At 34.6% G+C, this 23,983-nt stretch overlaps 1 pseudogene; it reads left to right on the top strand.

The window, feature by feature from the left end:
- The first annotated feature begins 16,221 nt into the window (after positions 1-16,221).
- On the top strand, positions 16,222-16,332 carry LOC127904814 (small nucleolar RNA R71; annotated as a pseudogene).
- Positions 16,333-23,983: the final 7,651 nt, after the last annotated feature.

Below are 23,983 nucleotides of genomic sequence, written 5' to 3'. Positions count from 1 at the left end.
AGATCAAGCCTCCTTTATATATATATATGTAATAACAAAACAAAATCAAGAACTTAGGTGTGTATGCCGATTTTGATCAAGAAAGCATCAAAAGAACACTAACAAAGCAATAAAATGTAAGATCTCTATTTTATATATATATATATATATATATATATATATATATATATATATAGGTGGCCGAATCTATCAAGAATCAAACAAGAAACAATAAAGACTCAAATTGAAGGATATAACCTATGATTAGATCAGCTCTGATACCAACTGATGCGAACCCTAGCGGAATTTAATGGTATTCGCGACCCCAAGATCAATCTAACCCAAGTTTGTTGAGATTTAAATGAGATTATCACAATGGAAGACTTGCTGTAAGGCAACAAGACTATAAACCAACTCGATCACAACGCCTACACCTGGAGACGAGCAAAGGAAGTATAAATTCACAACAAAGAATGGTCAATTCTTTGAAGAGTTGAAAGTTGTAACACCCTCAAATTATAATGTCATGAAATCTCAAACATTTCTTTACTAATGTCAAGTATTAAACAGTATGTCTAAGATTATGGAAATTTTTTTTTTGAAATTTCGGCAGAGTTTCCTTTGTTTTCTGATGTTACCAAGTTATTGATTAGACTTCATTCAATCACAATACTCAAAACTTCCACTTTGATCCAACCATCCTAGATCATATCCCATCTCATCAAATAATATTTCACATAACTATACTTCATTGTATTTTCTCAACCTTACATCATCAACAAATAACACATTAACTACAAACAATTATAAACTCAAAAGATTCATATTGAACTAATTATTACATTAACATGCATCCATCTTTTAAACATGCATGATTATAATTACTAAATATTCTTTTTGAATAGTTTAATAATATTAGTTCCTTACTCGTACATTTTAAATGTATAAGTACCAAAAGCAAACATCTTCATGATACATATATTACAATCTACATATAATACAAATTACATAGAAAGCAAATATATTACATCCCACAAAATAAACAGATTAAAACACAAAGCCCATATTCAACGCTCCGCATCACCTCGTGAAAAACCTGTATACATAACATTAATAAGAAATAAGGAAGATAACACATTAAAGATGATAAAGCTATTATGTTCACAAGTCTTCAAAATATATCAAATTATCTTTCATCACCAACTTACTATATATCAACATTAATAACTCATTCATAATTTATTAATCCTATACTTATAGGACCTCTGTAACCAACACTCATTGCTTAATTTTTAATTTGGTAATTCACAATTTTACCTCAAACCCGGATAACCCTCTTAAATAGCCAACAATCAAACCGGTAATTCCAATGAATTACCCAACATCAGGCTATTCTCTATCAATAGCCAATCTAACCGGTAATTCCATATAACCGGTAATTCCATACGAATTACCCAACATCCGGCTATTCTCTATCAATAGCCAATATAACCGGTAATTCCATACCAACCGGTAATTCATACTAACCAACCGGTAATTCATACTAACCAACCGGTAATTCATACTAATCAGTAATTCTATACTAACCAGTTTCCATACCTACCGGAATTCTATACTAACCGGTAATTCATACTAACCAATTGGTAATTCCATATGAACCGATAATTCTATACTAACCGGTAATTCATACTAACCAATCGGTAATTCCATACCAACTGGTAATTCCATACCAACCAGTAATCTATACTAACTACCCGACATCCCAATTATAATACCAATAGTTTTTTCTTCTACTTCTTCCATATCAACATGTCATAAACAACTCATAACTAATAATGAAACCTACCGTCTGCTCGTGATGGCCCAGCTCCTTCTGCATGATGCCCTGCTTATAATACCAATAGTTTTTTCTTCTACTTCTTCCATATCAACATGTCATAAACAACTCATAACTAATAATGAAACCTACCGTCTGCTCGTGATGGCCCAGCTCCTTCTGTATGATGCCCTGCTCCCGGTACAACTCCTTAATCAATCAAATTGTACTACATTATTAATCCATTATTATTTCTCCTATGTGCCTAAATTTGAAGCACGTAATATCTTTTATTTAATTGGGGTTTACACCAAAATTTTCATTCATTTATCACCTCATTTTCAACATATAGTTTTAATCAATTTTCTTCTTTTAACTCACTTAAAGAATTCTCCCATGAACTTTTCCTACCATTTATTTATTCCTTCTTTCCACATTCTTATGATGTTTCTTCACTAGTTCATATTTTGAATACTTCAAATAAAACAAAAAAACATCATTTCTCAAACATAAAACAATCAAAACCTCATTCCTATATTTCCTCATCCTTAATTACAAGTTCTTTTCTTCAAAATTATTCAATTTCTTTCTTAATTACTACTTACATTCACTATTTCTATACTAGTCTACCTCAATTCCATCATGCTTACTATTTAATTTTAAAAAAATCAAGATTATGAGAAATTAAATCAAATTTAATTGTCATTGTTTGATAACTTACTCAAATAAACCCAAAAACACTTCATTCAAGTAAGAATCTAAACTTTTCACGCTTACCAATCTAAGTTCTCCCAACTTTTCTTCTCCTCCTAGTGTGGTCAGCCCTCCTCACCTTTCTTATATCTTCCTTCACTTGATTCTTCCTTAATTTAATGTTCCAAGTCTTTCAATCTTACAAGTTTCAAAGCTCTCTCTCACTTTTTCTTGTTTTTCTCTTAATTTCTCACGTTCTTCTCTTATTTTCTTTTCACATTTGTTACTGCCCAGTTGGCAGTTCATAATAGAAAAGGGGCTGCCTTGTTTTATTTTTAATGGCAAATTACCATTTTATCCTTAATGAATCTTTTTGCTTCCATTTGACGGTCCTTATTTTTTACTAGCACTACTGAGCTCCATTCATCTTAAAATTTTAACTAGATTTTATTCAATATATTTTAAGGTTCCTCATAAAATTTCAGCTCAATTTGATGGTCGGATTTAAAATTACATCAAATAACGTAAAACTAGTCAAATTGTGATTTTTCATCAAATTTCCGAATTTCTCTAAAAATTCTGAAATTTTAACTCAAGCTAAGGAATCTTATTAGAAGGCTCCACGAGCAAATTTTTAGAATTTTCTGATAACCCGATCGAGAGGTACAAATTGTTTTCCTTTTGTTTTACATGAAACTAGCCAATTTATAATTTTTCGACCAGAGGTTTTACAAAAGTTCAATCAAGAAACAAGATTGAGCAAACAAAAGTCAGCTACAATGCTGAAAATATCATCAAAAGTCTAACCTAAAATTATTCCTAAAAAGTATTTAAACTCCAAGCCAAAACTAGCCCAAACTAATTAAAATAAACAAAATAAACAAGTCTAAACCCCAAACAAATTGTCTCCTTTTAAAATTAAAAAATTAGTTGATAGCCCAACTAATTAAATAAGACAAGTTCGTTGTTTCTGCATCCTATCTGGCAGCAGCAAGGCCCAACTTAAAACAGATGGTTCTCTCTCACCTTAATGAATTAGAAAGCGTTCAATATACCGTTGGAAAGGTATGGAAGTCTAGTTGCCAGCCCAACTAGAATCACATCAAAATTCGATCTGTAGCTCCAGTTATGACCAAAAGAGTAACGAAATGTCAAACTGTCCGAATCTAGTCTTCTTCTCCCAATCCTTGTGTAATGGTCTTGGTTCCACCAACAAGCCCCACTTGAACATGAACCAGATTAATCAAGGCTTGCTCTTTATTATTACAAATCCTCTTGAAGTCCACATTAGCCCATGTATCTTGAAGAAGTCCATTGAAAGCTTCTTTGAACTTCTTAGCCCTAAGCCTAGTAACTGGACCAACTGGAACCTCCAATGGATCATTTGATGGTTGGATCGCATTATCTGTCACAAAAGTCCAGCAGAATACACACATGCAAATTATCAATTCTAGCACAAAATCTTTCATCATATTCTAGCAGAATACATACATTGCAAATCATCAATTCCAACACAAAATCTTTCATCAAATCCCAGCAGAACACACACACACATGCATTTTGGCCAACCCCATATCTAAGGCCGACCCTCTACCATGTTTTGTTCTTTCCATTTTATACATTTTCTTTGTTAGATGTTATGGAAATTTGCCTTATTTCATCTTTGTTTCTTTGTCCTCTTAGTTGGTTTTAGTTTCCATTACAACTAGCTTAGGGGTCTTAGGTCAATTTTTCTTAGGGACTCCTTCATCATTTTCGGTTCAGGGTTTCAATAACAAGGGGGAGGAGACTACATGACCCATACCTTTCAGATGTAAGTTATATGGACAGTTTGGTAGAGTTCCTTCTATCCTTCTCCCGGTTTTCCTTCTCCTTCTTTCTCTCTCGGTTCTATTTCTTTTGTTAGTTTCTTCCCACTCATTCCAGCCCCTTCTCCCTTCCCTCTAAGCAGTTGTTCAGCCTCTACTCTGGATCTCAACTCTCTCTTTCTCTCACACGTTCACAGAGGTACTTTATGCTGGTTTTGGTTCAGTTTCTGTTGGGAAACAAGAAGAGAAGAGAAGCATACAACTGGAAATGCAACTGTTGTTAGCAGACTTTGGGAAGAGGAAGGGTCACCTTCTCTCTCTCCTTGCATTTATACTTCACATTAAATAAGGTGGGGTGTTTGGGGTTGGTTTAGATGTGCTTTTGTCCCTGTTTTGGTATGTCCAAAACTGGTTTTACCCCTTCCTCTTAACTCCTTAAGACAATGTGATTGTTTTCCTAAACTTTTAATTAGACCGAGTTGCTGTCGATTTCTGAAATCGGCAGCGAAACTGCATCGCTGCCGATCTAGAAATCAGCAGTGAAAACAGCGTCGCTACCAATCCAGAAATCGACAGCGACGGTGGGGTTGTTTGGACTTTCAATTTTTTTTTGGATGTTTACAAATGATATGGAGATTAAGGAAAAGGGAAGTATATTGGAATTGAAGAAAATGGGCTTGCGGCTAAGTGTATGGCTTGAGGGATCACTATTAGCTTAGTTAAAGATCCGATTTGTGCTTCGAGACAAGGTCTTGGTGGCTCAACAGGCGGATGGAAAAGTAAAAGAGATCAAGGAGAGGGTAAACCAGGGCATAGAGACAACATTTCAAATGTTATCTAACGGGCTAATAGCTATGAAATATTAAGAGAAGCTCATGAATCTCAATTTGCTACTCATCCTAGGAGTACAAAGATGTATAGGGATTTAAAGGAATACTACTGGTGGCCAAATATGAAGAGGGAAATAGCAGAATTTGAATCAAACTATGGGATCTATCAGCAAGTAGATAGAACACCAGAGATTTGCAGGGGAATTACAGTCACTATTGATTCTGGAATGGAAATGGGAGGATATTTCTATGGATTTTATGACGGGATTACCCAGGGGATAGAAGGGTAATGATGCCATATGGGTGGTGGTGGATTGACTGATAAAATCTACTTTGTTTTTACCTATAAAGATGACTGATTCGGTGGATAAGTTGGCAAAATTGTATGTAAATGAAGTAATTAGACTTCATGAGGTGCTAGTGTCTATTATATCGGATCGGGATTCAAGGTTCACATCGAGATTATGACCTAACTTACAACGGGAATTGGGGACAAAGTTGAATCAGAGCACAATGTTTCACCTCAAACGGATGGTCAATCTGAAAGGACCATTCAAACTCTTGAGGATCTCCTAAGGTCCTTTGTGCTGGAGTTTGGAGGGAACTGGGAGGATCTCCTGCCACTGGTAGAGTTTACTTATAATAATAGCCTTCAAGCTACTATTGGTATGGCTCCATATGAAGCATTGTACAGGAGCAAATGTCTTACCCTAATTTGTTGGGATGAAGTAGGAGAAAGGAAGCTTTTGGGACCTGAAATGGTACAATTGACAACTGAGAAGGTGAGGGTGATCAGAAAGAGGATGAAGGAAGCCCAGGATAGACAGAAAAGTTATGTAGATAACCGATTCGGAATTCCAGGTGGGGGATAAGGTATTTTTGAAGGTGGCGCCTTGGAAAGGCATCATTTGATTAGAGTTGTCTATCGGCCTGAAACATATTGGCCCTTTTGAAATTAAAGAAAGAATCGGGTTATTTGCCTATCGATTAGAGTTGCCTGCATATTTGGATAAGATTCACAATGTGTTCTGTAACATCCCCCGTTCCGGGATAAAAACAACAATCTCATGTCAACCAAAATTAAATTTTTTTTCTATATATATTCATGGTGTTCATATTAACATCTACTAAAATTTCTACGGAGTCTCCACTATACCAGAAGGTCCCAAGTTATCGACATTTAACCCATTGACACTTCTAATAACCCGCATCTCCTAACTCAATCCCGACCCAATCATCCTAGGTCTCAATCCCACAAACATCATCATACATATCAACCATAATATTTATGATATACAGTATATAACAACTATCATTATGGATGGATGAAAATATAAATACGCACACATGAAACATGGTTATATGAAGTACAAAGTTAAGTTCATTTAATCAAGTTTAAACATTAATTATACAAATTAAGTTATACAAACATTTTCATGTTTACAAAATACAAGGGTATATGACACGACCAAAAGATTGATGTCTTCTCCCAAGTGCAGGAGTGTCGAAGTAATAAATAACCCGGCAAGACCGGAGTCGAACCACAGAGAGGTTAATTGTATAAATTATAAATAACAATGCAACAACAACAACAACAACAACAACAATAATAACAATAATAATAATAATAATAATAATACTCAGTACGTGGCGTTGTTATACCTGAGAATGATCTAAAAGATCGGGTCACAGGTTTCCAGCCTATATACTGATTTTATGAAAAGATCAAAGAGATATATTATATAATATAAACAGATTTCTGATGCGAATGAATAAGGCAAGACCAACAATGTCAGGATCCTTGATCAAACACAGAGCATACTTAACGTACATAACATATAACAAGAATGTAAATAATAATAATAATAATAATAATAATAATAATAATAATAATAATAATAATAGTAGTAATAATAATAATAAAAAGAAGAAGAGGAAGAAATTAATGAGAACTTTGAGATGGAAGATTAATGTAAGGATTAAACAATGATAAAAACAAATGTCAAGGTTAGAGGATTCACTAATGGTATTTCAAATAAATATAATATAAACTCTTTTTATTACTCAACTAGAAACCACACACAAAGGAGGTTCTAATCGGATGATTTATCATTAATGGCTCATTATAAAGTATTAACATGATCATATTAATTATCTTGTCTAAGTAACACCATACTTATAAATATCATCAGGCATTCATGTTGCTAGCTTATGTTAACAACAAATCAAGTTCCTATCATAACAACGATGTCGGCCGAAAACTATGAAGGATCAAGCATTTGATGTACCAAGTGTTATACAACACAAATCTAGATTAACCATTTAACAAGCAAGGTATTAAGGATTATTAAGATAAAAAGATAAGACATGCTAATAACAATTTTTCTTGAATATAAACATTAAAGTCCATGTTGAGTTTATATTATACATATTCTAACACCATTAGTAAAACCTTTTCACCTTGACATAATTAACTTAGCTAAACATAATGAAGAAGAAAAACATAAATAAACAACATAAGAACATAAACATGATATAAGTTAACTAATTATAGGAAAGGAAATGGAAAAGCATAAACAAGAGATTAATATAACATGAAAGAAAACTTGAACATTACAAAGATATAAAGAGAGAAAGCAAGAACATGATTTTGATCTGAAAATAATATATCTAAATACATGGCAAATGCCTCCTTTTATAGGCTAAGATTCAGAACTATTGATTGGTGGACTAAGAAAATAGTTGGTGGCCAACCATTGATTTGGTGGCTGGTTTTTGACATTATTGGCTGCTGGTTCTTGAAATTGTTGGCAGATTTTTGATATTGTTGGCTGGCCAAAACGTCATTGCTAACATCAGAATTTGAGCCATTTGTTCCATGAAAGCTGTGGGAAATTGTCTCAGCTTTCCAACAAAAAAAACCAGAGCTCATTTGGACTTCTAGAACTCAAGATATGAGCTGAAAACCGAACAGTGTTTGAGCTGCAGGACAGGTTCCGACTTCTCCGTTGTTGCTAATATTTGAACTTGAAAATGGCAGAATTGAGTTTTGGACCCTTCATGAAAGTTTTAGGTCTATGTCTTATCTTTCCATCCATATAAAGTGGACCTAAATCCGAGTTCTACAACTCCAGTTATGATCAAATAACCGAATAGTGTTCCAGTTTGGAATTGAACCAGCATCTCTTCTCTTAGCCTAATCCTCTTTTTGTCTCTTCACTTTCAATTGTTAATCACAGCAATCAATCCTTTGAACTGTGAGATATACCTGCATTCAAAACAAGCATTTACCATAAATTAAAGATATATTATATTATTAGACTTGTTATTATAAAACATGCTTTAGTTAGGGAATTTAACGATACTTTAGTGCAATACGATGATATAAAGCCTTAATGAGAATGCACTTTTAAGTACTAATCACACCCCCCAACCAGCTTATTACTAGTCCCTAGTAATCAAAGCGTTAAAATACAAAAACAATTTGCAAGTTCCACAAAGCAAGGTATTCATCATTTAACTTCCATTAATCTATCCAAATAAACAAACTCTCATTAAATTTATATATCTGCTTCATACTTCTTAAACAAGATATTAATAAACCTTCTTTTTGTGCTCAGTAAATCAAAACATAGCTATGGAGCTTTTTATGGAAGAAAACAAAATTTTTGTTCCAATGTTTAAGGTTAACTTCCTTGGGTTGGGATTATTATCTCTTTTGTTTTGTTTTGTTTTTTTTTTTTGAAAGCAAGAATTTATAATACAATGTATCTTGAACCCATGTAACGAGCTTTTAGCTAATGACTCCCAGACCAGTTGGTCTTAGAGCATCAGGTGTTGAGACACCCCTACGAGCTTAGTAACTCGGGTTGCAGATACTGACACGTAGATAGTGCAATGTTTGATTCCCTTAAGCTTTTCTCCTTAACCCATGTAACAAGCATTGGGCCAATAGCTCCCAAGTCAGTTGACTTTAGGGTACTAGGTGTTAAAACACCCCTTCGGGCTTAATTGCTTAAGTCAAGGAGGCTACGAAACCAAACTTATCTACTTTTTTATTTATTTATTTGTTTTTTTGTTGTTTTTTTTTTATATATATATATACTGTCCCTTTCCCTTAGTTGTTACCTTTAACAAAAGAACATAAATAATGTAATAATCCAATATGCAACCCACAATCATATGTTAAAGTGTGTGTGTGAAAATGAAGGTTTAAGAATACTTGTTAAATAAGTATATGAGCAGAATTAAGTGATAACAATGCGAGAGTTTGTAAATCTGAATATTTCAAGAAGTATTATAATAGACCTTGTTAAGAATGTTTACTAAGATGCGTCTCAAGAGTCACTAAAGTTCATCCTTTACTCTGCCATCCTAGTAACAACAGGTTTGCAAATGGTTGTAATAATAGAAAACACAGTTAGTTAATAATTTTTTTTTTTTTGTAATATCAACTAGTAATATCAACTACTACCCTCTCCCCCCAACCAAAACGAGACATTGTCCTCAATGTTGTAAGGTAGAAAGATAGAGTATAGAAGACATCACCTGAAACAACGACTACTGACAAACCTGAAACACACTTAAACAAATACAAGAAACAACAAAACACAAATAATATACCATTAATAAAACCAAAAGACACAATATTTCACAAACTAAGGCTCAAATCCAATCTAAGCTTTTTACGGCGTTCCGTGATGGACCAATTAAGTCGACTCATAGAGGAATCAACTACAGGGATGAAAGATTGAAGTTCATCAATCAATTGTTCAGCAGTAGCAGCAGAGATGAGGATTTGTCGCGCTGAAAATGTTAGAAATTGTTGTTCCACAGCATGATCAAGAAAAGACAGTAAAGTATTATAAAAACCATTAACATTTAGCAAACCTATAGGTTTCTGGTGAATGTTCAGCTGAGCCCAAGATGAAATATGAAATATCTCTTCTAAAGTTCCCAAACCACCTGGTAAAGCAATAAAGGCATCAGCATGGTTAAACATTACAGATAGTCGTTCAGACATTGTGGAGACCTGTAGTTCCTCTCCGACTGTTTTTCCAATGATGTCCCCTTCGGCTAAAGCTTTGGGGATGACCCCCAAAACTTGACTGCCTCCTAAAAATGCAGCTATTGAAACACTCCCCATTAACCCAAGGCTGCCTCCCCCATACACTAAATGAATCTTTCTCTCAGCTAGTACCCGACCAAGATGATTTGCTGATTCTAAAAACTCTTTTTCTTTCCCAGGATTGGATCCACAAAAAATACAAATAGTTTTTATTTTAGGAACAGAGGAACTGGCCATTTCTACACACTTCTATATCTATTAAATGAATGGGTAGAGTAGAAATGATGGGAAGGAAGAGAAGATTTTATAGATGAGAAATTGAAAATGCAATCATACCACCTATATGTAGGCTAGCTGGAGTCTCACTCTCTCTCTCTCTCTTTGTTTATTTTTATTTATTTATTTATTTATTTATTTATTTATTTTTGAAAAAGCATGTGTATGTACAAGCAGCTGTGATTGTGGCTCACATCTTCCCTTGGTTTTACGTCCAAGAACGGCTTAAACGCCCTCTATGGGTCGGGGATAGGCTTCCCATCCAGTTTTCTTAAAAACTGACAAACAGGGTCTTTTTTAGTCAGATTCCCAAGACTAAGTCGATCATGTTCTTTATGAAAATGAGGCCATAAATCATGAATTGCACGATGCACATCTCCACTAGGATGCGTCTCAAGAGTTAATAGAAGATTATCCAAAGACTCCTTACTCAGGCCATCCTTAATGAATTGTATTTTATCTTCACGGTTTATAGATACCATTCCTAAAGAACGACATTTTGCATTACAAGTCCATCTGGCACATCGGTGACAGACTTTCAGTCGTTTTGCACGACGTTTCTTTGCAAAAGTGCTTTTACCTGTTCCAGGCATGTATGAAATAAAAGTATTGGAAGACTCACCTGACAATCGGACCTTTGCTTCAATCAACCATCGAATATCTTCAGGAATTCCATGGTTCATTAACAACCTCAATCTTTCACACCTAGCACGGTAAATTTTTGTAATCGCATTCTGAGGCAGGGCGGGAAAATACTTTTTCAATTTTTCAAGAGTGGTGTCCATTTTTCAAAAGAGAAGTGGATGAGAGATGCAAAGAAAAGAGAAGGAACAAGAAATTGAACAAATATATACACAGATATCAGTTATCATGGGAAACTGAAAGAACCGACTTAAGAGTCACGGAGTACCGTTATCCGCCATTTGACCGGGGTTGGAGAAAGACTAGCAAAACAAGAGTCACATAAAAAGAAACACAAAAACAATGTGAGAAAAATAATATAATCAACCTTTATATACAGGATCATTCAAACCAATGGATTCAATTTCACTAGGAAAATTATCAAAGTAAGCTTTCAAACGATGTCCATTTACCTTAAAAACATTGCCATTCTTTGGATTCTCAATATCAAAGGCCCCATAATGATACACATGTTTCACAATAAATGGACCGCTCCATCTTGATCTTAGCTTTCCAGGAAATAAATGGAGTCGAGAATTATAAAGCAAAACTTTTTGACCAACATCAAATGTTTTTCTCAAGATTCTCTTATCATGAAACTCTTTGATTCTTGCTTTATGAATTTTTGAATTTTCATATGCATCATTTCTTATTTCCTCAAGCTCATTTATTTGCAACTTACGCAGATGGCTAGCATCATCCAGGTTTGAATTGAAAGCTTTAATAGCCCAATAAGCTTTGTGTTCAAGTTCCACAGGCAAATGACAAGGTTTTCCATAAACCAACCTATAAGGTGACATACCTAATGATGTTTTAAAAGCAGTGCGATAAGCCCAAAGTGCATCATTAAGTCTTAAAGACCAGTCCTTCCGATTAGGGTTCACTGTTTTTTCCAAGATTTGTTTGATCTCCCTATTAGCAAGTTCTACTTGTCCATTTGTCTGAGGGTGATAAGGGGTGGCAACTTTGTGTGTGATTCCATATTTCTTCATTAAAGACTCAAATGGCTTGTTACAGAAATGTGTTCCACCATCACTTATCATGACCCGAGGGATTCCAAATCGACTCAAAATATTTTCTTTCAAAAACTTGATCACTGTTTTATGATCATTGTTACGACTTGTAATTGCCTCTATCCATTTTGAAACATAGTCTACTGCGACTAATATGTACACAAAACCAAATGATGGAGGAAATGGACCCATAAAATCTATACCCCAACAGTCAAAGATTTCAATGACAAGAATAGTATTTAAAGGCATCATGTGACGTCTTGAAATAGATCCTAGCTTTTGACAATTTTCACAAGTTTTGCAGAATGCATGCGTGTCTTTGAACATGGTGGGCCAATAAAATCCACATTGTAAGATTTTTGCAGTTGTCTTTCTTGATGAGAAATGACCCCCACATGCCTCAGAATGACAAAATTTAATGACACTACTTACCTCATTGTCGGGAATGCATCTTCGAAATATTTGATCAGGACAATATTTGAACAAGTAAGGGTCATCCCAATAAAAGTTCTTCACTTCGTTCAAGAACTTTCTTTTGTCTTGGGTACTCCAATGAGCTGGCAAATGTCCTGAAACAAGAAAATTAACTATATTAGCAAACCAAGGCATCGTAGAGACAGAAAGTAAAGATTCATCAGGAAAGTAGTCATTGATTGGTGTGATGTCAGATCTCGAATCAGTTGTCAATCTTGACAAATGATCTGCGACAACATTTTCGGTGCCTTTCTTATCCTTGATTGTGATATCGAATTCTTGAAGTAACAAAATCCACCGCACCAATCTAGCCTTAGAATCCTTCTTAGAAAGAAGATATTTCAACGCTGCATGATCGCTAAAAACAATAACAGGTGAGCCAACAAGATAAGATCTGAATTTTTCACATGCAAATACTACTGCAAGTAATTCCTTTTCAGTGGTGGTGTAATTCATTTGAGCACTATTTAAAGTTTTACTTGCATAGTAAATCACATAGGGTTTCTTATCTTTTCTTTGTCCTAAAACAGCACCCACGGCATAATCACTAGCATCACACATTATTTCAAAAGGTAATGACCAATCAGGAGATTGAATGACAGGAGCAGAAGTAAGCAAGTTTTTAAGTTTAACAAAGGCTTCTTCACAATGTTCAGTCCATTCAAAAACATTATCCTTTGTTAGAAGGTTACACAATGGCTTAGATATTACACTAAAATCTTTGATGAACCTTCTATAAAAACCAGCATGTCCTAAGAATGATCTAACGTTTTTAACAGATTTTGGTGTTGGCAAGTTAGCAATTAACTCGATTTTAGATTTGTCAACCTCAATTCCTATTGATGAAACAATGTGACCAAGTACAATGCCGTTTGTTACCATAAAATGACATTTTTCCCAATTTAGCACAAGATTCTTCTCTTCACACCTGTTCAAAACCTTTTCCAAGTTAGTTAAACAATCATCAAATGAATCACCAAAAACAGAAAAATCATCCATAAAAATCTCAAGAAAACGTTCAACCATATCACTGAATATGCTAAGCATGCATCTTTGAAACGTGGCTGGTGCATTACATAATCCAAAAGGCATCCTTCGGTATGCAAATGTACCAAATGGACATGTGAAAGTAGTTTTCTCTTGATCTTCAAATGCAATTTCAATTTGGTTGTAACCCGAATAACCATCTAGAAAACAATAAAATTCATGACCTGCAACTCTTTCTAGAATTTGATCCATGAAAGGTAAAGGAAAATGATCTTTTCTAGTCATTGAATTAAGTTTTCTATAGTCAATGCACATGCGCCAACCAGTAATAGTCCTAGTTGGAATTAACTCATTCTTCTCATTTGTTATCACAGTAACTCCAGACTTTTTAGGTACAACTTGGGTAGGACTTACCCATTTGCTGTCAGAAATAGGATAAATGATTCCATTATCTAGAAGCTTAATGACTTCATTTCTCACTACTTCTTTCATATTAGGATTAAGCCTTCGTTGCATTTCTCTAGAGGGTTTAGCATTTTCCTCTAAATAAATCTTGTGTGTGCAAATCAAAGGACTAATTCCTTTTATGTCAGCTATGGTCCATCCTAATGCATTTTTGTGCATTTTCAGAGTTTGTAATAACTTACCTTCTTGATGAACATTAAGTTTGGAAGAAATTATTACCGGAAAAGTTTCATTTTCTCCCAAAAATGAGTATTTGAGATTAAATGGTAATGGCTTCAAATCGGGTTTTGGTGGTTGAACACTTGAAGGTATGGACTCAATTGATCGTGGTGGCAATTCCTCAATTTTTGGTCTCCAACTATTTGCCTTTGATTCTTCCTGAAAATAAACCATTTGCAAATCATCAGATTCATTAAACTCAGTTTCACTGGAAGTGTTTTCAAATTGATCACAAATTAATTTTTCAATAAAATCTACTTCCTGTAAATCATTATCATCTCCAGGTTGCTTGCAAATGTTAAAAACATTCATCTCCAATGTCATGTTTCCAAAAGATAACTTCATCAATCCATTCCTACAATTAATCAATGCATTAGAAGTTGCAAGAAATGGACGTCCTAAAATAACAGGAATTGAATTGCATGCTTCAACAGGTTGTGTATCCAAGACAATAAAATCCACAGGAAAGATGAATTTATCAACTTGTACTAACACATCTTCAACTATTCCTCTAGGCACTTTTACAGATCTATCGGCAAGTAAAAGAGTTACAGAAGTAGGTTTTAACTCACCTAGATTGAGACTTTGAAAAACCGAATATGGAAGTAAATTCACACTAGCTCCAAGATCAAGTAAAGCTCTATCAATTTTATGTTCTCCAATAAAGCAAGAAATTGTAGGACAACCAGGGTCTTTATATTTCAAAGCATTATCATTCTGAAGAATGGCACTTACTTGTTCGGCTAAAAAGGCTTTCTTTTTCACATTCAGTTTTCTCTTCACAGTGCACAGATCTTTCAAAAATTTAGCATAAGACGGTACCTGTTTAATAGCATCTAACAAAGGTATATTGATCCTTACCTGTTTGAAAGTTTCAAAGATTTCAGAATTGTGATTGACTTTCCTTTGTTTGGTCATGGCATGAGGAAATGGAAGTGCTGGTGGGGAATCAGTCTCCTCCTTGCAGTGTTCAGGTTCAACCCTTTCCTTACCCTCAGAGACTAACTCATCTTCTTTCTCACAAGGTTCAAGAACGGGTTTTTCAATAACCTTACCACTGCGGAGAGTTGTGACTGATTTGACTTGATCCATATGTTGGCTTCCGGAACCACTTGCACTTGAATTGTATTGCCCTTTGGGATTTTGCTGGGGTTGAGATGGAAACTTACCTTTCTCCTGAAAACTAAGAGCAGATGTGAACTTTGCAAGAGTATCTTTTAGATCTGCCATGGTTTGAGCATTTTGAGAGTTGATTGTCTCTTGCTTTTCAATGAATGCATGCAGTGTTTCCTCAAGATTTCTTCTAGGAGGGGGAATATAAGGAGGTGCATATCCATGAGAATTTTGAAAATTATGTTGTGCTTGAAATGGTGGCTGTGAAGTTTGTGCATTATTGTTACCACTCTTCCAACTGAAATTTGGATGATTTCTCCAACCAGGGTTGTACGTTTGCGAGTATGGGTTATGACTTGGCCTTTGGAAACTATTTAAAGCATTGGCTTGTTCATGGAGACACTCCTTAAAAGAAGGCAAAGTTGGACAATCATTGGTTGAGTGTTCATTAGTTTCACAAATTTGACACACAATTTCTTGAACAGATTTTATTTGACCACTCTTTTTTAATTCTAGTGCCTCAACTTTTCTAGCTAAAGATGCAAATTTGGCTTGGAGGTCATGATCTTCCCTAAGGTTGTACATGCCTCCATTAGATGTATGAGGTTGAGTTTTACCTGGTGCCTCACACGTACCTGTGGTGTCCCAATTTTGAGCATTTTCAGCTAGCAAGTCTAGGTACTCCATTGCTTCATCAGGGTCTTTATCTTCAAAAGTTCCATTGCACATCAATTCCACCATTTGTCTATCTTTAGGTGTTAACCCTTCATAAAATTGTGAGACCAATCTCCATGTTTCAAAACCATGATGAGGACAGGTATTAAGCAAGTCTTTATATCTATCCCAACACTTGTAAAATGTTTCTCCTGGTTTTTGAGTGAAAGTGGTGATTTGTCTTTTGAAAGAGTTTGTTCTGTGAGATGGAAAAAACTTCTTTAAAAATTGTTGTTGCATTTCATCCCAAGCACGAATGGATCCTGACCTAATATTTTGTAGCCATGTTTTAGCTTTATCTTTTAATGAAAAAGGAAAAAGCTTTAATCTGATGGTGTTCATGCTACAATTTAAGTCATTATAGGTGTTACAAACTTCTTCAAATTCTCTTAAATGCAAATATGGATTTTCTAATTCTAAGCCATGAAAAGTGGGTAAAAGTTGAATAATACCTGGCTTAAAATTAAAATGAGAAGCATCAGGAGGAAAAACTATACATGATGGTGCACTTGTTCTTGTTGGATTCATGTGATCTCTAAGTGTTCTCACATGATTATTCTCATTATTCTCATTATGAATTGACTGGTTATCTTCTTCGGCCATGTTTTGTAAAGAAAATGAGGATTTCCTAGAAAGTCTACCACTTAATGTACGTGTCCAAACTCTCATGCAAGTGCAAAAGAAAAGAAAAGAAAAAGAAAAAGAAAAAGAAAAGGAACAAAATTAGAAAAACAAATAAAAGTAAAAAACAAAAGAAAATAAAAGAAATATAAAATTGATACAATACTTACCTCCCCGGCAACGGCGCCAAAAACTTGACACGACCAAAAGATTGATGTCTTCTCCCAAGTGCAGGAGTGTCGAAGTAATAAATAACCCGGCAAGACCGGGGTCGAACCACAGAGAGGTTAATTGTATAAATTATAAATAACAATGCAACAACAACAACAACAACAACAACAATAATAACAATAATAATAATAATAATAATAATACTCAGTACGTGGCGTTGTTATACCTGAGAATGATCTAAAAGATCGGGTCACAGGTTTCCAGCCTATATACTGATTTTATGAAAAGATCAAAGAGATATATTATATAATATAAACAGATTTCTGATGCGAATGAATAAGGCAAGACCAACAATGTCAGGATCCTTGATCAAACACAGAGCATACTTAACGTACATAACATATAACAAGAATGTAAATAATAATAATAATAATAATAATAATAATAATAGTAGTAATAATAATAATAAAAAGAAGAAGAGGAAGAAATTAATGAGAACTTTGAGATGGAAGATTAATGTAAGGATTAAACAATGATAAAAACAAATGTCAAGGTTAGAGGATTCACTAATGGTATTTCAAATAAATATAATATAAACTCTTTTTATTACTCAACTAGAAACCACACACAAAGGAGGTTCTAATCGGATGATTTATCATTAATGGCTCATTATAAAGTATTAACATGATCATATTAATTATCTTGTCTAAGTAACACCATACTTATAAATATCATCAGGCATTCATGTTGCTAGCTTATGTTAACAACAAATCAAGTTCCTATCATAACAACGATGTCGGCCGAAAACTATGAAGGATCAAGCATTTGATGTACCAAGTGTTATACAACACAAATCTAGATTAACCATTTAACAAGCAAGGTATTAAGGATTATTAAGATAAAAAGATAAGACATGCTAATAACAATTTTTCTTGAATATAAACATTAAAGTCCATGTTGAGTTTATATTATACATATTCTAACACCATTAGTAAAACCTTTTCACCTTGACATAATTAACTTAGCTAAACATAATGAAGAAGAAAAACATAAATAAACAACATAAGAACATAAACATGATATAAGTTAACTAATTATAGGAAAGGAAATGGAAAAGCATAAACAAGAGATTAATATAACATGAAAGAAAACTTGAACATTACAAAGATATAAAGAGAGAAAGCAAGAACATGATTTTGATCTGAAAATAATATATCTAAATACATGGCAAATGCCTCCTTTTATAGGCTAAGATTCAGAACTATTGATTGGTGGACTAAGAAAATAGTTGGTGGCCAACCATTGATTTGGTGGCTGGTTTTTGACATTATTGGCTGCTGGTTCTTGAAATTGTTGGCAGATTTTTGATATTGTTGGCTGGCCAAAACGTCATTGCTAACATCAGAATTTGAGCCCTTTGTTCCATGAAAGCTGTGGGAAATTGTCTCAGCTTTCCAACAAAAAAAACCAGAGCTCATTTGGACTTCTAGAACTCAAGATATGAGCTGAAAACCGAACAGTGTTTGAGCTGCAGGACAGGTTCCGACTTCTCCGTTGTTGCTAATATTTGAACTTGAAAATGGCAGAATTGAGTTTTGGACCCTTCATGAAAGTTTTAGGTCTATGTCTTATCTTTCCATCCATATAAAGTGGACCTAAATCCGAGTTCTACAACTCCAGTTATGATCAAATAACCGAATAGTGTTCCAGTTTGGAATTGAACCAGCATCTCTTCTCTTAGCCTAATCCTCTTTTTGTCTCTTCACTTTCAATTGTTAATCACAGCAATCAATCCTTTGAACTGTGAGATATACCTGCATTCAAAACAAGCATTTACCATAAATTAAAGATATATTATATTATTAGACTTGTTATTATAAAACATGCTTTAGTTAGGGAATTTAACGATACTTTAGTGCAATACGATGATATAAAGCCTTAATGAGAATGCACTTTTAAGTACTAATCAGTATACTTCCTAGAACCTATATTACAAGAAGTGAACATAAGCTAGGATCTACTCCTGTCGTGCATGCGATGGTCATGAAACAAAATACATATTATTGAAACATGAATATCATAATAAATATAGCCACAAATATCTAACAATTTAAAAAGGGCAACATGCATTCATATTTTGTTCACTTCTCCCTTCTGGTTTTCATTAGAATCTCTTTCTTGTTCAATTACTAAAAATCATTTCCCCTCCCATTATCAACCCCCATTCCAGATATTATAAGATCAATCATGATTATTTCTACTTAACACATTACCGATACCAATTTCACTGGTATCATCATCGTCACCCCATAAGAGTTGATGTAAGGTGATCCCCTTACCTGGGATCCTAACATACACTAAATGTATGCTAGCGAATACATGGTGTGATCCCCTTACCCGGGATCCTAACATACACTAAATGCATGCCAATACATGATTGATCCCCTTATCCGGGATCCTAACATACACTAAATGTATGCCAGGCAATAGTTGATCCCCTTACCCGGGAATCCTAACATACACTAAATGTATGCTAGTCCAAACATGATGATCCCCACCTGGGATCCTAACATACACTAAATGTATGCTAGTTCACGCCCCCAAATCATACTTCTCATATTACCTTTGTCAGCGATAATTTCATCACTTGACAATTCACACAACAACCTTTCACCTATTATCCAAGATTTGGTAATTCACATTTCACATAAGTAACATATTAAATCAAGGAATTTAACTAGAAAGTATAGGTGCGATTCACCTACCTGCAATAGAAGCTCTACTCGTGCTCACCTGCTGCTGCTGTTGCACCACGCCTGTGGTCCTTCCTACAAATCATAGGTTTATCTCATAAATTTTCCCCACTCAAGGATATATTTTATAATAACCCTATCAACAACCAATAAGTCTTTCTTTTAGTCATTTCTTTATATTTTATTTTTTTCTTATTACACCCATTGATATTGTCGTTCTTTGTCCAACCATAGTTATCATTTTGTTCTATATATTTAAACTATTACTGTTTAAATCTCAAACTGTTATTGTCCAACTGTTACTGTCCAACTGTTACTGTCTTGACATTGAACTGTTACTGTCCGACCTCTCCTCAGATTTTTAACTATATCTAGAGTTATAGAACTCCATTTCAAGCGAGATTGCTCTCGTTGGAAAGCTAAGACACGAAGCTACAAGTTCTCTGAAGGAAAAAGAACCCAGTTCTGCCCCCAAGACAGTCAAAATTGCTCATCAATAAACATTGAACTGTTATTGTCCAACTGTTACTGTCTAGACATTAGACTGTTATTGTCCGACCTCTGCTCAGATTGTTAACTATATCTAGAGTTATAGAACTCCATTTTAAGCGAGATTTGGTGTCGTTGGAAAGCTAAGACACGAGGCTACAAGTTCTCTGTAGGAAGGAGAACCCAGTTTGCCCCCCAAGACAGTCAAAATTGCTCATCAACAAACTAGACTTACTGCCCTACAAGGTCTGTCATGACCCAATCTCTGTTGGTGACCCATAGCTGGAGTTCTATAATGCCAAATTGAGCAAGACCAATTTCTTTAGTTAGTCAACATCCAAAACTGCAATTTCTATAAGGAACCTGATCCTAATTTCTTCATCCTCCTACCCAAAATCTCTCTGAAAGTCAAGAAATGAAACTGTCCAAATTCACCAACCTTTCCATTTACACACAACACATGAGGTTATTTAATTTTAGCAACTAATACTTTTTCCTCAATTCAAGTCTAAGAACCCTAATCTATAATTCAACATCCAGACATCAATTCATAATCAACTTTGAAACGACTCATATGACCATGTTTAGAACACCTTACCCGGTAAGAAACAAAGTTTCGATCTTCAACTCCCTCCTTTTCTTTCTAATGACAGCCGACCCTCCCCTCTTCTCTTCTTGTTCAGATTTTCTTGTTAATCCCTTGCCCACAAGTGCTTATTTTACCTATAACCCTTAATCTTGGATGGGTTCTTGAAATTTTGGTGTTTCTTTCTTGATTTGCAAAAATAAATACAAAAACTCCCTCTTTTCTTTCCTTACGGTTGCTGCAGATTTTTGGTGAAAAGAGGAGTATTTGTGCTCTATAATTATTCTTATTTGCATTTAGGCCTCATTTTCTTTAAGTGTATTATTTTTGCCCCCACATCTTTTTTTCTTCTTATAATTAAGTTATACCTCTTTTATTTTCTTATAATTTCACCCCATAACTTTTAGCTTAGATTATTTTCTTTAATTTAATCCAGCCTTGATTTTTCCCGAGGTTTACATGTTCCATGTGTCATTGTTGCGGAAGGCCAAGATAGACCCCTCACGGGTATTGCCACAAGTTCCTATGAAGATTAAAAGGGATCTAACCATGGAAGCTAAGCCTGTCAAGATCTTGGATCGAGATGATAAGGTGTTGAGGAATAAGAGAGTTCCCCTGGTGAGAGTATTATGGAGAAGCTCTCGAATAGAAGAAGAAACATGGGAAAGAGAATCCGAGATGAAGCAAAAGTTCCCGCATTTATTCTCCGACATAGGTACATAACTTGAATTTCGAGGATGAAATTTCTATTAGAAGGGGAGAATGTAAACCCCGGGAAAAATAAAGGTTGCTTAAATTGTAAACTAACTACATGGGAAATAAAAGTGAAGAAATTCATGCATAGGGTTAAATAAAAACAGAAATTCAGAAATTTTTGGATATAAATTCCCGGGCGAAATAATTTGAGACATTATAAATTAACCTGGTAATGTTGAGGTTTTGATTTAATTGAAGAAAATAAACTAAAATAAAAGTTGTGGGGTGGAATTATAAGAAATGAAAAGAGGTATAACTTAATTATAAGAAGAAAAAGATGTGGGGGGGGGCAAAAATAATACACTTAAAGGAAATGGGACCTAAGTGCAAATAAGAGAAATTATAGAGTATAAATACTCCTCTCCTCACCAGAAATTTGTAGCAACCAGAAATCTGTTGCAACCATAAGGAAAGAAAAGGAGTTTTTGTATCCATTCTTGCAAATCAAGAGAAAAACACCAAAATTTCAAGAACCCATCCAAGAATGGAAGGGGTGACAAATCTGGACAGGTTCGTCTCCCGACTTTTAATGAGATTTCGGGTAGGAGGATGAAGGAATTAGGATCAGGTTCCTTTATAGAAATTGTAGTTTTGGATGTTGACTTACTAAGGAAATTGATTTTGCTCAATATAGAGCTATAGAACTCTAGTTATGGGTCACCAACCGAGACTGGGTCATGATATACCCTGTACGACAGTAGGTCTGATTTGTTGATGAACAATTTTGTCTGTCTTGAGGGCAGAACTGAGTTCTCCTTCCTTTAGGGGACTTGTAGCCCCGTATCTTAGCTTTCCAACCTCGCTTGAAACAGAGTCCTAGAACTCCAGATATAGTTAAAAATCTAAGAAGAAATTGGAATGCGACCTCTGCAAACAGTAACGGTTCAAGATAGTAACGGTTGGACAGTAACAGTTCAATATCTAGACAGTAACGGTTCCAGATAGTAACGGTTCAAGACAGTAACAGTTCAATACAGTAATAGTCCAATGTCTAGATAGTAACAATTCAATGTCCAGGCAATAATGATTCAATACAGTAACAATTCAAGACTAACGGTTGGAGAGTAACAGTCTAATGTCTAGATAGTAACAGTTCAATGTCTAGACAGTAACAGTTCAATGTCTAGACAGTAACAGTTCAAGACAGTAACAATCCAATGTCTAAACAGTAACAATTCAATACAATAATGGTTTAATACAGTAACAGTTCAAGACAGTAACGGTTCAAGATAGTAAAGGTTCAATGTCTAGACAGTAACAGTTCAATGTCTAGACAGTAACAGTTCAATACAATAACAATTCAAGACAGTAACGGTTGGAGAGTACTAGTCCAATGTCTAGACAGTAACAGTTCAATGTCTAGACAATAACGATTCAATACAGTAACAATTCAAGACAATAACGGTTGGAGAGTACCAGTCCAATGTCTAGACAGTAACATTTCAATGTCTAGACAACAACAATTCAAGATCGTAACAATTTAATATCTAGACAATAACAATTCAATGTCTAGATAATAACAGTCCAATGTCTAGACAGTAACAGTTCAATACAGTAACGGTTCAATACAGTAACAGTTCAAAACAGTAACAGTCCAATGTCTAGACAGTAGTAGTTCAATGTCTAGACAGTAACGGTTCAATACAGTAACAGTTGGAAAGTAATAGTCCAATGTCTAGATAGTAACAGTTCAATGTCTAGATAGTAACAGTTCAAGACAGTAACAGTCCAATGTCTAGACAGTAATGATTCAATACAGTAATAGTTCTAGACAGTAACGGTTGGACAGTAACAGTCCAAGGTCTAGACAATAACAGTTTGAGATTTAAACAATAACAATTCAAATATAAAGAAATGAATGATAACTATGGTTGGACAAAGAATAACAATATTAATGGGTGTAATAAGAAAACATAAAATATAAAGAAAAAAATGATTGAAAGAAATACCTATTAGCTGTTAATATGATTATTATAAAACATATCCTTGAATGAGAAAAATTTATGAGATAAGCTTGTGATTTCAGGAGGGACCACAAGCGTGGTGCAGCAACAACAGCAGGAGAGCATGAGTAGAGCTTCTACTGCAGGTAGGTGATCCTCACATAAGCTTTTTAGTTAAATTCAAGAATTTAATATGTTAATAATGTGAGATGTGAATTTGCAAACGCTGGATATTATGTGAAAGGATGGAAGTTGGTGTAATGATGTTGTTATTTCAGATAGTATCTTGTATGTATGTGTGTTCAAGATGAACTACCCTTGTGTGCATTGCTAAGTGATGGGAGTACCATTGACAAAGAAAATATAAGAAGTGTAATATGTGTTTCAACTAGCATGCATTTAGTGTATGTTAAGATCCCGGGTAAGGGGATCACCGTGCAACAACTAGCATACATTTAGTGTATGTTAGGATCCCGGGTAAGGGGATCATCGTGTTTTGACTAGCATACATTTAGTGTATGTTAGGAT

Source organism: Populus trichocarpa, chromosome 19 (genome assembly GCF_000002775.5).
Source record: "Populus trichocarpa isolate Nisqually-1 chromosome 19, P.trichocarpa_v4.1, whole genome shotgun sequence".
Lineage (NCBI taxonomy): Eukaryota > Viridiplantae > Streptophyta > Magnoliopsida > Malpighiales > Salicaceae > Populus > Populus trichocarpa.
The sequence above is the reverse complement of the archived record's forward strand: the minus strand, read 5'-3'. Positions and strand labels throughout refer to the sequence as shown.